Source organism: Salmo salar, chromosome 03, assembly GCF_965601325.2.
Source record: "Salmo salar chromosome 03, fSalSal1, whole genome shotgun sequence".
NCBI classification, from domain to species: Eukaryota; Metazoa; Chordata; class Actinopteri; order Salmoniformes; family Salmonidae; genus Salmo; species Salmo salar.
This window is the reverse complement of record NC_138293.1, coordinates 44,859,106-44,875,630: the sequence shown is the minus strand read 5'-3', so window position 1 is coordinate 44,875,630 and position 16,525 is coordinate 44,859,106. Positions and strand designations below refer to the sequence as shown.

Below are 16,525 nucleotides of genomic sequence, written 5' to 3'. Positions count from 1 at the left end.
ACTCCAGCTGGAGACGGTATCGTAGTGTAGCGATACGACCCCACTCCAGCTGGAGACAGTATCGTAGTGTAGCGATACGACTCCACTCCACTCCAGCTGGAGACGGTATCGTAGTGTAGCGATACGACCCCACTCCAGCTGGAGACGGTATCGTAGTGTAGCGATACGACCCCACTCCAGCTGGAGACGGTATCGTAGTGTAGCGATTCGACCCCACTCCAGCTGGAGATGGTATCGTAGTGTAGCGATACCACTCCACTCCAGCTGGAGACAGTATCGTAGTGTAGCGATACGGCCCCACTCCAGCTGGAGACGGTATCGTAGTGTAGCGATACGACTCGACTCCACTCCAGCTGGAGACGGTATCGTACTGTAGCGATACGGCCCCACTCCAGCTGGAGACGGTATCGTAGTGTAGCGATACGACTCCACTCCACTCCAGCTGGAAACGGTATCGTACTGTAGCTATACAACTCGACTCCACTCCAGCTGGAGACAGTATCGCAGTGTAGCGATACGACCCCACTCCAGCTGGAGACAGTATCGTAGTGTAGCGATACGACCCCACTCCAGCTGGAGACGGTATCGTAGTGTAGCGATACGACCCCACTCCAGCTGGAGACGGTATCGTAGTGTAGCGATACGACTCCACTCCAGCTGGAGACGGTATCGTAGTGTAGCGATACAACTCGACTCCACTCCAGCTGGAGACAGTATCGTAGTGTAGCGATACGACTCCACTCCACTCCAGCTGGAGACAGTATCGTAGTATAGCGATACGACTCGACTCCACTCCAGCTGGAGACAATATCGTAGTGTAGCGATACGACTCGACTCCACTCCAGCTGGAGACAGTATCGTAGTGTAGCGATACGACTCGACTCCACTCCAGCTGGAGACAGTATCGTAGTGTAGTGACTCGACTCCACTCCAGCTGGAGACAGTATCGTAGTGTAGCGATACGACTCCACTCCACTCCGGCTGGAGACAGTATCGCAGCTGCTGGTGGCTCAACACAATTAATATTTTTTCCCTGGGAGAATCGTCCGACGTCACTTGGCGCCGAACATTTCAATCGCATTTCTGCGCAGGTAATGTCCGTGTGGTGTTAGTTTAATTTGAGTGTTAAGCAATGAATTTGCATTTATATACAATTGACCACAATGGAAAACGGCAAGATAGCATGCAGCGAAGCAAGCGTAAGTAACTTTAACGTTTTAGTACAGTCAGTCTCTTCGACATTATCAAAGTAACTTCAAGCGCACTTGAATGTTGTGCTCATGCACAGGTCAATGTGACAAAGCCTTTTACAAAAATGGGACCAACAACACAGATGAACTCAGATTAACAAACAAAAACTCATATCTCAAGGAGGAATGACCTATCAACATGACATTTTCAGAGGTTATACAATAAACGATATCGACCTACTCGCAGTAAATATGATCGCTTCAACAATTCCGCATGCATACTGTTCTAAAGAATCTGAGCTGTTTAACGCGTTAGCTACCTAGTGATAAGCGTTTTGAGTCATGTAGATGAAACCTTGCTTACCTTATCACTCAGGCAATTTTTTATTTTAGCTTGCTCCACAAAACTCATTCCAGACATCAGTGAACATCGAGTTGGTACTCAAACCGTTTATGATTGGACAAAAAAAAAACACCTGAAATGGACGAAGCGTCAAACCGTTCTGGTCCCACTGATTTGTGGGAGCTCCCCGATAGAGAAATGATCGCAAATGGTTTATCAGACATTAACATACCTTATTCACAACCTATTAAGGAAGATATTTATGCACATATTTCAATTCTGTTGATCAAAATAGCACGATTTATAATGTGAGCACCATTATCAAACAGTAGAATTTTCGCTCAACATTCCAGGTTGTCACTAGACCTAACACCCTAATACTGACTCAAAATTCAAGTTGACACCTACCTAAATAGAAATCTAGCTAGCTATGACTCTGTATACCTTTGCCTTTTTTACAGTCCATATTTATGTTTCTGATTTCTCTTCCATTTTCTCTTGCCCTAAAGCTTTCTTCCAGCCCAAAACTGGCAAAGGAAAGCAAAGAGTGAAGGAGAAACTGGAGTGTTTTAAAGCTAGAATCCTTAGTTTCTACATACATTTTTGGACTTATACATTTAATGATGTACAGTACCAGTACACATTTATTTGAGATTATTCAAAGTAGCCACCCTTTGCCTTGATGACAGCTTTGCACACTCTTTGCATTCTCTCAACCAGCTTCATAAGGAATGCCTTTCCAAAAGTCTTGAAGGAGTTCCCACATTTGCTGGGCTCTTATTGGCTGCTTTTCCTTCACTCTGCAGTCCAACTCATCCCAAACCATCTCAGTTGGGTTGAGGTCGTTTGATTGGGGAGAGGTCATCTGATGCAGAACTCAATCACTCTCCTTGGTCAAATAGCCCTTACACAGCCTGGAGGTGTGTTTTGGTTCATTGTCTTGTTGAAAAACAAATGATTGTCCCACTAAGCTTAAACCAGATGGGATGGGGTATTGCTGCAGAATGTTGCGGCAGCCATGCTAGTTAAGTGTGCCTTGAATTCTAAATAAATCACTGACAGTGTCACCAGCAAAGCACTCCCACACCACCACTCCTTCTCCATGCTTCACGGTGGGATTCACACGTGGAGATTATCCGTTCACCTACTCTGCATCTCAAAGACCCGATGGTTGGAACCAAAAGTCTCACATTTGGACTCATTAGACCAAAGGACAGATTTCCACCAGTCTAATGTCCATTGCTCGTGTTTCTTGGCCCAAGCAAGTCTCTTCTTCTTATTGGTGTCCTTTAGTAGTGGTTTCTTTGCAGCAGTTTGACCACGAAGGCCTGATTCATGCAGACTCCTTTGAACAACTGATGTTGAGATGTGTCTGTTACTTGAACTCTGAAGCATTTATTTGGGCTCGTAACTCAAATGACCTTATCCTCTGCAGCAGAGGTAACTCTGGGTCTTCCTTTCCTGTGGCGGTCCTCATGAGAGCCAGTTTCATCATAGAGCTTGATGGTTTTTGCGACTGAAGAAACTTTCAAGGTTCTTGACATTTTCCACATTGACTGACCTTCATGCCTTAAAAAGTAATGATGGACTGTCGTTTCTCTTTGCTTATTTGAGCTGTTCTTGCCATAATATGGACTTGGTCTTTTACCAAATAGAGCTATCTTCTGTATACCATCCCTACCTTGTCACACCAACTGATTGGCTCAAACGCATTAAGAAGGAAAGCATTTCCACAAATTAACAAGGCACACCTGTTAATTTAAATGCATTCCAGATGACTACATCATGAAGCTGGTTGAGAGAATGCCAAGAGTGTGCAAAGCTGTCAAGGCAATCGGTGGCTACTTTGAAGAATCTCAAATATATATTTTGATTTGTTTAACACTTTTTTTTACACTACATGATTCCATATGTGTTTTCATAGTTTGTCTTCACTATTCTACAATGTAGAAAATAATAAAGAAAAAGGGAAAAACCCTGGAATGAGTAGGTTTGTCAACTTTTGACTGGTACTGTTGATTCTTTAAGAATATACCTTGGAAATGCCTCAAGCTTAAACTGTACCCCATCAGAACCCAAAATATACACTCTTTGCATCAATGTTTGTGAAGAACTTTAAACAAACACTGTATAGCCTGAACATGGTTACAACTATAATTTCGATTAGTCATTGCATCCATAGGTGTCTATGCATTTGAGTGGTTACAATTCCGCAGGCCCATCGCTCAGCTTTATAAACTCAGCAAAAAGAATACCGTCCTCTCACTGTCAACTGCGTTTACTTTCAGCAAACTTAACATGTGTAAATATTTGTATGAACATAAGGTGCAACAACTGAGACATAAACTGAACAAGTTCCACAGACATGTGACTAACATAAATGGAATAATGTGTCCCTGAACAAAGCAAGGGGGGGGGGGGCAAAAATCTAAAGTAACAGTTATGCAGCTGGTGGCCACACCAGATACTTAAGTACTGCAGTGCATCTCCTCCTCATGGACTGCACCACATTTGCCAGTTCTTGCTGTGAGATGTTACCCCACTGTTCCACCAAGGCACCTGCAAGTTCCCGGACATTTCTGGGGGGAATGGCCATAGCCCTCACCCTCCAATCCAACAGGTCCCAGATGTGCTCAATGGGATTGAGAACCGGGCTTTTCGCTGGTTATGGCAGAACACTGACATTCTTGTCTTGCAGGAAATCACGCACAGAACGAACAGTATGGCTGGTGGGCACTGCGTTCATCCACCTCTGGCCTGCTGGCCCCCCTACCTCTGAGGAAGCACAGTTCCCGCTCAGCCCAGTCAAAACTGTTCGCTGCTCTGGCACCCCAATGGTGGAACAAGCTCCCTCACGACGCCAGGACAGCGGAGTCAATCACCACCTTCCGGAGACACCTGAAACCCCACCTCTTTAAGGAATACCTAGGATAGGATAAAGTAATCCTTCTAACGCCCCCCCCCCCCCCTTAAAAGATTTAGATGCACTATTGTAAAGTGGTTGTTCCACTGGATATCATAAGGTGAATGCACCAATTTGTAAGTCGCTCTGGATAAGAGCGTCTGCTAAATGACTTAAATGTAATGTAATGTAAATGGTGGCATTGTCATGCTGGAGGGTCATGTCAGGATGAGCCTGCAGGAAGGATACCACATGAGGGAGGAGGATGTCTTCCCTGTAACACACAGCGTTGAGATTGCCTGCAATGACAAGCGCAGTCCGATGATGCTGTGACACCGCCCCAGACCATGATGGACCCTCCACATCGATCCCGCTCCAGAGTACAGGCCTCGGTGTAACGCTCATTCCTTTGACGATAAACGCGAATCCGACCATCAGCCCTGGTGAGACAAAACCGCGACTCGTCAGTGAAGAGCACTTTTTGCCAGTCTTGTCTAGTCCAGCGATGGTGGGTTTGTGCCCATAGGCGACGTCGTTGCCGGTGATGTCTGCCTTACAACAGGCCTACAAGCCCTCAGTCCAGCCTCTCTCAGCCTATTGCGGACAGTCTGAGCACTGATGGAGGGATTGTGCGTTCCTGGTGTAACTCGGGCAGTTGTTGTTGCCATTCTGTACCTGTCCCGCAGGTGTGATGTTTGGATGTACCGATCCTGTGCAGGTGTTGTTACACGTGGTCTGCCACTGCGAGGACGATCAGCTGTCCGTCCTGTCTCCCTGTAGTGCTGTCTCAGGCAATCTCACAGTTCGGACATTGCAATTTATTGCCCTGGCCACATCTGCAGTCCTCATGCCTCCTTGCAGCATGCCTAAGGCACGTTCACACAGATAAGCAGGGTCCCTGGGCATCTTTCTTTTGGTGTTTTTCAGAGTCAGTAGAAAGGCCTCTTTAGTGTCCTAAGTTTTCATAACTGTGACCTTAATTGCCTACCGTCTGTAAGCTGTTTGTGTCTTAACGACCGTTCCACAGGTGCATGTTCATTAATTGTTTATGGTTGAACAAGCATGGGAAAGAGTGTTTAAACGCTTTACAATGAAGATCTGAAGTTATTTGGATTTTTACTAATTATCTTTGAAAGACAGGGTCCTGAAAAAGGGCTGTTTCTTTTTTTACTGAGTTTACCTAAACAGACTGGGTGACCACTTTGTTTCAACTGCAGATTCTAGCTTTAAGGCCAGGGGTGACGATGGCAGGTTTGTCACCGGGTTTAACTATCTATACAGGAAACTGGTAACCTGCTTTTGAAGGTGGTGGTAGAGTACTTTTCTGCGTCTCAAATGGCACATATTGCAGTACTTTTGACCAGAACTCTATGCGTCCTGGTCAAAAGTACTGCACTACAAAAAGGAATAGTGTTCCACTTGGGATCTAGCCATTGCTTTGATGACAAAGCAATTAGCTGTGGCGAAAGCAAACAGACTGGTCTAGGATGATATGATAATTTGTTGCAGTGTCTGTCTACATATTTTTTTTCATCCTTGTGTCATGACGTGGCCCTTTTTGGGTATAGCTAGTGGCTTTTCTCACTCAGTTATCTCAGGTCTGTTATCTCAGGTCGTAAATTCCTGGAGGAGACTCTCTCCCCCTGGCCATACAGAAAGAGACACATAGCCATGTGAAATCCTTTGTTCTCTCTAACTCCTAAATCCCCAAAATGGGGATTTGATCCACAAGGTCCACTTGTGAGGAGGTGGGAATAGTCCGTGGACACTTAAGGGACGGGTATGACGAGTGTGTTTCATTTGGTGACCTCCGAGAGGACAGGAAACACACAACTAGATCTCTGAATATGTAAATTTCTCAACAATGGGGTTTGCATCTAATAACGTGTATAAAATGAATGAGTAAAGATGAAACTATTTGTGAAATGTAACATGATAAACATTTAATGAAGGAGAATTGTATTCCCTTTAAAGTTTAACCAAGTCATTGCCTCGCCCCTGTGAGCACAGACATGATCTGGCGTAATGGAACAGCCCTTTTCTACTGTTACGAATAAAACCCCCTCCTGAGGAAATCCTCTTCAAACCACAAAAACCTCAGTGGTTGCAATGGTTGTTGAATTCCAAACCATACCACGTGGCGCATTGGCTACACGGGTGGAAATGGTTCAACTCTGAGACTATCGATCCCGACAGAATAAGAGCAAATCTTAAACCTGCATATTTAGTTCATAGTTCATGTAAATTCATGTTAGCAGGCAATATTAACTAGGGAAATTGTGTCACTTCTCTTGCGTTCATTGCGCGCAGAGTCAGGGTATGTGCAAAAGTTTGGGCCGCCTGGCTCGTTGCAAACTAATTTGCCAGAATTGTACATAATTATGACATAACATTGAAGTTTGTGCAATGTAACAGCAATATTTAGAATTATGGATGCCACCCGTTGGCTAAAATACGGAACGGTTCCGTATTTCACTGAAAGAATAAATGTTTTGTTTTCGAAATGATAGTTTCCGGATTTGACCATATTAATGAGCTAAGGCTCGTATTTCTGTGTGATATTATAATTAAGTCTATGATTTGATAGAGTAGTCTGACTGAGCGGTGGTAGGCAGCAGCAGACTCGTAAGCATTCATTCAAACAGCACTTTCCTGCATTTGCCAGCAGCTCTTCGCTGTGCTTCAAGCATTGCGCTGTTTATGACTTCAAGCCTATCAACTCCCGAGATTAGGCTGACAATACTAAAGTACCTATTAGAACATCCAATAGTCAAAGGTATATGAAATACAAATGGTATAGAGAGAAATAGTCCTATAATAACTACAACCTAAAACTTCTTACCTGGGAATATTGAAGACTCATGTTAAAAGGAACCACCAGCTTTTATATGTTCTGAGCAAGGAACTTAAACGTTAGCTTTTTTACATGGCACATATTGCACTTTTACTTTCTTCTCCAACACTTTGTTTTTGCATTATTTAAACCAAATTGAGCATGTTTCATTATTTATTTGAGACTAAATTGATTTTATTGATGTATATTTATTGATTTATATTAAGTTAAAATAAGTGTTCATTCAGTATTGTTGTAATTGTCATTATTACAAATATATATTATATTAAATATATATATATTTTTTTTAAATCGGCATTGTCTTTTTTTTGGTCCTCCAGTAATCTGTATCGGTGTTAAAACCATAATCGGACGACCTCTACGGACAACCGCCGAAACAGCTATTCTATGAGAACATTTTGGAATGGTACTCTGAAGTATCCATTTTAACCACGAAAGACTTGATCTTCAAGGAAGCAGAGAGCCTCGTATGAACTCTCCAACAGACAGACGGACGATTCCAACAGAGATCACGACGACACACTGAGCGTAAATATATATTGATTGCAGTTATTCCCGAATGAGTGAGCATTCATGTGGAAAGGTTTAGCATTTCAATTAATATAATTATCAACTGTGTAGTGATTCCTTTTGTTTGCCTTTCCCGCTGTTCTCAGTCCACAACCACTTCCCTTTGTCCACCAAGCCGTCATATCGGCTTAGCCCACTAGGGAACCTCCCCTATCATTTCCTTGTAACCATATCTACTGTTTGTTTGTTTATGCATTTCTGTGATTATTTAGTTAGTAAATAAATGATTAAGACAATTGGTGTATGGATGATTCATAGTAAAGGCTGGGTTCGTGCAGATAAACAACAATTTACGACGTTTGGAATGAGACTAACATGAGGTAAAGAATAATTCATTAATTAGACTAATTGATCAGATATTAAATTATCTGAAGAGTTATATTAGGAAAATTATAACTTTAATCTGAAGATTTTCCTTGGTGCCCTGACTTCCTAATTAATTACATTTACATGATTAGTTTAATCACCTAATAATAATTACAGAGGAGGGATTTGACAAACAAGTCTTCACTTTTAATGATGCCAAAGACACGACACTTGCTAGACCTGTCAAAAGTCCTCTCAAAGTGCAGAATGGAGTCCACAACGAGCCTGATTCGCAAGTAAAAAAGTTCAGTAAACGCAGTCATCAGATCCTGGACAGTGATGAGGCTCCAGTCGGGAAAGAACAGGCAGTCAAACAGGAACAAGAGGACAGGGCTGTCCTACCCAAGAAGAAAAAGGTAGCTACTACATTTCCCACCACATTTCCTTCTCTATGTAAACCATCTCTAATAAGGAGATCTTTTGCACACCCTGCACTGGGCCTGTATTCACAAAGCGCCTCATAGTAGCTTCAGGTCCCCCCTGCCATGTAATCTTATTCATTAGAATCTAAACGGCAGAACGGGTTCTAGATCAGCACTCCTACTTTGAGACACTTGATACATATGGCCCCTGGTCTATGCAATTAAAGACGAGGCAAAGTGTGTGTGCACGCACACGTTTGTATGTATATAGATCTGAGTAAGAACTTTTGTCTTTCCCCCACAGGATGAAGTATTCAAGGCAGTCCCCACCCCCTTGTACCCTGCTGCTGCTGCTGTCACTCCTGCTACACCGGTGACCCCAGCTGCCTCACCTGAAACTGCCACGTCCACCTCACCTTCAGTAATACTCAAGCGCCGGACCGGTCAGTCTCTAAACAAGTCCATCAGCCTCTAATAACACGCTGTTAACCTCACTAGGGTAGGGGGCACTATTTTCACCTCCGGATGAAAAGCGTGCCCAAAGTAAACTGCCTGCTACTCAGGCCCAGAAGCTAGGATATGCATATAATTAGTAGACTTGGATAGAAAACTCAAAAGTTTCTAAAACTGTTAAAATAATGTCTGAGTATAACAGAACTGAAATGGCAGGCTAAAACCTGAGGAAAATCCATCCAGGAAGTGCCATTATTTTGAAATGGCTGTTTTTCCAATGAAAGCCTATCCACCATTTAAAGGGATAGGACCCAGATTCCGTTCCCTATGGCTTCCACTAGTTGTGAACAGTTTTCTGACACAGGCTTTCTGATACAGGCTTTTATTCTGAAAAATTAGGGTGAATGACAACTCTCAGTCAGTGGATAGTGGGATGTCCCCAGAGCTGTTTCCTGCCCGTGACCGAGAGCGCACTTTTCTTGTGTTTCTTTTATATTGACGACGCTATTGTCCGGTTGAAATATTATCGATTATTTAGGCTAAAAACAACCTGAGGTTTGATTATAAACATCGTTTGACATGTTTCTACGAACTTTACGGATACTATTTGGAATTTTCGTCTGCCTCTTGTGACCGCATTTGAGCCATTGGATTACTGAACAAAATGCGCCAACAAAATGGAGGTTTTTGGATATAAAGAGGAACTTTATCCAACAAAACGAACATTTATTGTGTAACTGGGAGTCTTGTGAGTGCAACCATACGAAGATCAAAGGTAAATGATTAATTTATTGCTATTTCTGACTTTCGTGACTAATCTACTTGGCTGGTAACTGTATGTAATGTTTTGTGTGTTGAGCGCTGTCCTCAGATAATCGCATAGTTTGCTTTTGCCGTAAAGCCTTTTTGAAATCTGACATGGCGGCTGGATTAACAACAAGTTAAGCTTTATTTTGATGTATTACACTTGTGATTTCATGAAAGTTAAATATTTATAGTAATTTAATTTGTATTTGGCGCTCTGCAATTTCACCGGATGTTGGCCAGGTGGGACGCTACCGTCCCACACCCCCTAGAGAGGTTAACTATCTATGTTATCTAATGCAGCTTGCATTTTCAAAATGTTGTTTGAAAAATGAAAAACACTCACATCTGGTCTTACACATTGCAGGTGTGTGGGAATTATTACTAAAAGTAAAGAGAAGCTTGAACACAAGTTGTTTGAAAAAGGAATTAGGCTGCATAATTGCACACGTGCTCAGTAGTAATGTATCTCTATTTTTCAGTGTCATATCTGTAGCAAGGAAGCAGTTCCCAAAGAGAAAGCTGGACAGCAGGAGTGGCAGTGAGGAAGAGGTGAAGGAGGAACAAGGACCGCAGAAAAAAAGAGCAAGGGTTGACAAAACACAGGAAGGTTTATTTTCCTCCATTACAAGTGTGTTGCTTCCTACCCCTTGTATTGCATCACTCTATTTCTTTCTTTCTCCTTAGAGAATGAAGAGGAAGCGATGGAGGTGGGAGGAGAGGTAAAAAGTGTGGATACACCTAAGGTAGCGCCGGAAAAAACAGAGCAGAAAGAGACTAGTGAAGAGAAGACTAAAGACGAAGAGAAGGAGAAAGAAATTGATGTGAAAGAGACCACGGCCGCGAAGGTGGAGGATGATGGAAAGAAGTTGGAGGAAAAAGAGAAGGGAAAAAGCCATAAAACTCAAAAGATGGCAGTAAAGGATGACAAAGAAAAGCAGAATAGTCCTAAAAATTAAAAGGCAGTAAAGGAGCAGAAAGAAACTGAGGCCAAAGTGTCAAAGCCCCCAAGCCAAGAAAGCCCCTATCAGCAATTTCTTTGGTGAGATTTTTCCCCACACACTTACTTCCTCCCTAGCACTGAAACAACCTATATGAATGAGTTTGCTCTCTGCAGTTTGTTTAGAAGAAACCTGAAGGAGTAACAAGTGTGCCAAATGACATCCTATTCCCTATATAGTGCACTACTTTTGACCAGAACCGTATAGGCCCTAAACAAATTTAATGCATTGTATAGGGTGCCATTCGGGCCTTAACCTAACTTTGCCATGGGAAGTTTAGAAGAAATCTGAAGTGGTGTAAGAGGCTTATAAGCTGCAGAGATGGCAGTGGAACAAGTAAATGGAACATGCTTTGTACTTCTCTGTTATCTAGCTCCAGGAAAGCAGCTGTGAAGATGGAGAAAAGCGTGGAAGACAAAAAGGAGAAAAAGCGTGGAAGACAAAAAAAGTGTGGAAGACAAAAAGGAGAAGAGCGAGGAATACAAAAAGGAGAAGAGCGAGGGAGAGAGAAAGCTGAGCGCGGAGAAGGAAGGGGAAAAGGTGGCTAGTATCACTGAGGACGTTAAAGACAAGAAAGGGTAAGAGGGATACAACTGCCGATAATGCATATGTATTTACTTTACACCAGTGGTCACCAACCGATCTCCAAGCCATTCTTTTTTTATTATTGTTTTGTACTTTTTACCTGTTTTTCCTCCCCAATTGTATGATATCCAATTGGTAGTTAGTCTTGTCCCATCGCTGCGACGATCGAGAGCCATGCATCCTCTGAAAAACGACCCTGCCAAGCCGCATTGCTTCTTGACACACTGCTCCTTTAACCCGGAAACCAGCTGCACCAATGTGTCTGAGGAAACACCGTTCAGCTGGGCTACACCATTTTGTGATTCAAAACATGGGCTAGGCTACATGATGCATGCGACTGATTTGAAAAAGTTGCACAAAAAAAAGGCATGTGCTGTGCATCATTCAAAAGTGATAATATTCTCACCATTCAGACTATTCTCAATTTAATCTTGTCTTGTTATCGGCAGTAAAAAGAAAAGACGTCATCAGTATGCACTTGAATAGCAAAGTACGCTTTTCATGCCAGCCAGGCAGGCTACTCTAGTTGTAAAGATAAGAAAAGTGCTTATTCTATGGAAAGTTGAGAAATAAATATAATAGTCCTAGCCTATAGAAAGCTAATGGATCCTCTATTAAAAAGAGGCCAACTCTTTTCTCATGCAATTGCCTAGCCAATAGAAATGTTGTGCAACATAAACACTTTATTCCATGCATCAACCTGTTATGAGGAGCTAGCTCTCGCTGCCAAACAGGTGATCCTATTCCACTCAAACTCGGATTACCAGGGCACTCATGAAGTGTAATTTCATTTGTATTGATGTCTGAGTGATTTAGAAGGACAATAGAGTGCTGAGTACCGGCCATTAGCGACTGGCTGTTAGCAAGTTTGGTAGGCTACTAACGACCATCAGAGAGAGACATCAGAGCACAGTTTTGGAGAAGCCTAGATACCGTGACTCAATGGTCATGTGGAATTTCACTGAGGTCATGACTCCTGACTGCCGTTGTGGTGGTAATACAGTTAAGTGATAGTACAGAGGAGAAAAATCCCAAGGATTTTTTAGTACAAATAACTCATCCAAAGGACTTTGTCTTTTCAAACAAATCAAATTTTATTTGTCACATGCGCCGAATACAACAGGTGTAGGTAGAGCTTACAGTGAAATGCTTACTTACAAGCCCTTAACCAAAAATGCAGTTTGAAGAAGATATCTCCCCCCAAAAATAATAGGAGATCAAATTAAATGATTATAGAGCAGCAGTAAATAACAATAGCGGGGCTATATACTGGGGGTACCGGTACAGAGTCAATGTGCGGGGGCACCGGTGTCGAGGTAATTGAGGTAATATGTACATAGGTAGAGTTATTAAAGTGAGTAGCAGCCGCGTTCCAGATGGGGGTGGGGGGGGGGGGGCAATGAAAATAGTCTGGGTAGCTATTTGATTAGCTGTTCAGGAGGAGTCTTATGGCTTGAGGGTAGAAGCTATTTAGGAGCCTATGGGACCTCGACTTGGCACTCTGGTACCGCTTGCTGAGCGAGAGAGAACAGTCTATGACTAGGGTGGCTGGAGTCTTTCACCATTTTTAGGGCCTTCCTCTGACACTGCCTGGTATAGAGGTCCTGGATGGCAGGAAGCTTGGCCCCAGTGATATACTGGGCTGTACGCACTACCCTCTGTAGTGCCTTGCCGTCGGAGACCGAGAAGTTGCCATACCAGGCAGTGATGCAACCTGTTAGGATGCTCTCGATGGTGCAGCTGTAAAACCTTTTGAGGATCTGAGGACCCATGCCAAATATTTTCAGTCTGAGGGGGGGAATAGGTTTTGTCGTGCCCTCTTCACGACTGTCTTAGTGTGCTTGGACCATGTTAGTTTGTTGGTGATGTGGACGCCAAGGAACTTGAAGCTCTCAACCTGCTCCACTACAGCCCTGTCGATGAGAATGGGGCGTGCTTGGTCCTCCTTTTCCTGTAGTCCACAATCATCTCCTTTGTCTTGATCACGTTGAGGGAGAGGTTGTTGTCCTTGCACCACATGGTCAGGTCTCTGACCACCTCCCTATAAGCTGTCTCATCATTGTCGGTGATGAGGCCTACCACTGTTGTCATCAGCAAACTTAATGATGGTGTTGGAGTCGTGCCTGGCCGTGCAGTCATGAGTGAACAGGGAATACAGGAGGGGACTAAGCACGCACGTGAGGGGACCCCGTGTTGAGGATCAGCGTGGCGGTTGTGTTGTTACCTACCCAGTTCCAGAGGGAGGTGTTTAGTCCCAGGGTCCTTAGCTTAGTGATGAGCTTTTAGGGCACTATGGTGTGGAACGCTGAGCTGTAGTCAATGAATAGCATTCACACATAGGTGTTCCTTTTGTCCAGGTGTGAAAGGGCAGTGTGGAGTGCAATAGAGATTGCATCATCTGTGGATCTGTTGGTGCGTTATGCAAATTGGAGTGGGTCTAGGGATTATGGGATAACAGTGTTGATGTAAGCCATGACCAGCCTTTCAAAGCATTGCATGGCTACAGATGAGTGCTACGGGTTGGTAGTCATTTAGGCAAGTTACCTTAGTGTTCTTGGGCACAGAGACTATGGTAGTCTGCATGAAAAATGTTGGTATTACAGATACCAACAGGGGTAGGTTGAAAATGCCAGTGAAGACACTTGCCAGTTGGGTCAGCGCATGCTCAGAGTGCACGTCCTGGTAATCCGTCTGGCCTTGTGAATGTTGACCTGTTTAAAGATCTTACTCACATCGGCCAAGGAGAGCGTGATCACACAGTCGTCCGGAACAGCTGATGCTCTCATGCATGTTTCAGTGTTACTTTCCTCGAAGCGAGCATAGTAGTTATTTAGCTCATCTGGTAGGCTCGTGTCACTGTGCAGCTCTCGGCTGTGCTTCCCTTTGTAGTCTGTAATAGTTTGCAGGCCCTGCCACATCCGACAAGCGTCGGAGCCGGTGTCGTATGATTTGATCTTAGTCCTGTATTGACACTTTGCCTGTTTGATGGTTCGTCTGAGGGCATAGCAGGATTTCTTATAAGCTTCCGGGTTAGAGTCCCGCTCCTTGAAAGCACAACTCTACCCTTTAGCTCAGTGTGAATGTTGCCTTTAATCCATGGCTTCTGGTTGGGGTATGTACATACAGTCACTGTGGGAACGACATCCTCGATGCACTTATTGATAAAGCCAGTGACTGATGTGGTGTACTCCTCCATGCCATCCTAAGAATCCCTGAACATATTCCAGTTTGTGCTAGCAAAACAGTCTTGTAGTTTATCATCTGCTTCATCTGACCACCTTTTTTATAGACCGAGTATCTGGCACTTCATGCTTTTAATTTTTGCTTGTAAGCAGGAATCAAGAGGATAGAATTATGGTCAGATTTGCCAAATGGAGAGCTTTGTACATGTCTCTGTGTGGAGTAAAGGTGATCTAGAATTTTTTTCTCCATCTGGTTGCACATTTAACATGCTGATAGAAATGAGGTAAAACTGATTTAAGTTTCCCTGCATTAAAGTCCCTGGCCACAATGAGCGCCACCTCTGGATGTTTGCTTATGGTGATATACAGCTCATTTAGTGCGGTTTTAGTGCCAGCATCAGTCTGTGGTGGTATGTGGACAGCTACGAAAAATACAGATAAACTCTAGGTAGATAGTGTGGTCTACAGCTTATCATGAGATAATCTACCTCAGGGGAGCAAAACCTTGAGACTTCCTTAGATATCATGCACCAGCTGTTGTTTACATAAATGCATAGGCCCCCGCTCCGTGTCTTAGCAGAGGCTGCTGTTCTATCCTGCCGATAGTGTATAACCCGCCAGCTGTATGTTCTTGATGTTGTCGTTTAGACACGACTTGGTGAAACATAAGATATTACAGTTATTAATGTCCCGTTGGTAGGATAAACATGCTTTCAGTTCGTCCCATTTATTTTCCAGCGATTGAACGTTAGCTAGCTGGACGGAAGGCAAGGGCAGATTAGCCACTCGTCGCCTGATCCTCACAAGGCCCCCTGATCTCTTTCCGCAAAATCTCAGTTTCCCTTTCCAGCGAATCACGGGGATCCGAATCACGGGGATAATTCAGTCGCTTAATTAGATTAACTAGCAAGTTAAATTGGGGTCACATTATTGCAGAATTCTGCGTTTTTTTAACGCAGGAGAAAAATAACGTTTTTTTGTAAAAACAAATAAATGCTTCTTATTGTAATTTTTGCTTGGCATCAGACTAATTTCGTGCATCAGTTGCACTTCACTGAAATGACAATTCGCAAATGGGTATTCAATCAGCAGACAGCGCTCTAACTGATTTGTAGCTACTTTTCTCCGGTACTGTTCTCGGTATAGCCTGCCTACTTTTTTCTCTTTTAAAACGCAAGTGTAACTTTAAGCAAAACATTAGGAAATGGAGCTGGCTACATTCTTTCTATGATAAACATTAGACATATGCATTGTTTTTGCAAAAAAATACATTTTTCATTGTAAGCTCATTTACTTTTGTGGCTGCCAGCCAAATAACGTTAGCATTGCACTTATTTAGTCATCGGATGAAAATGAAGCTATTTTCTGTCTAGGAAAACTATAGTTGCATGTCCCTGATCACTCTATTGAAGCAAGAACTTGACTTTTAGTATAAAACGCGACCCCTGTCAATACACAGCTGCACTCACCTGCTCCCCTTGTGCCATTTACAAACAAACACATGACTAGCTCAACTGTTCTGGTGAACTACGGTAAGCTTCATAATGTGACAGGTGAAATGAACTGCATCTGCTTTATCTCCTAAAGTATTGCACAAGTTGACTGCGGGTATTTACTTAAAGTAGCTACAAATATGAAAATGTATTAAAACTTTAAAGAAGTGGTTTCAACGGTATTGACAAATCATCCCGTGGCTATTTCCAAATTGTAACGGCTGTCGTAGTAATGAAACTAAGGTGCAGCGGAGGATGTGTGTTCATCTTGAAATTTAATTGAAAAAAGAGAACACTACAAAAATAAACAAAAGACGACAGCAAATTGAACGCCCACCCAATGTAACACCCTGGCCTAACCAAAATAAAGAACAAAAACCCCTCTCTATGGCCAGGGCGTTACAGTACCACCCCCCAAAG

At 43.2% G+C, this 16,525-nt stretch overlaps 1 pseudogene across 1 annotated transcript in view; it reads left to right on the top strand.

Moving 5' to 3' along the window:
• The first annotated feature begins 1,163 nt into the window (after positions 1-1,163).
• Positions 1,164-16,525, top strand: part of LOC106600468 (DNA ligase 1-like) — a 37,625-nt pseudogene continuing 22,263 nt past the window's right edge. Inside the window, exons 1-5 of the transcript XR_014391780.1 lie at positions 1,164-1,199; positions 8,432-8,581; positions 8,892-9,030; positions 10,341-10,521; positions 11,241-11,423. The product of XR_014391780.1 is annotated as a DNA ligase 1-like (transcript). The remainder of the gene's footprint in view (positions 1,200-8,431; positions 8,582-8,891; positions 9,031-10,340; positions 10,522-11,240; positions 11,424-16,525) is intronic.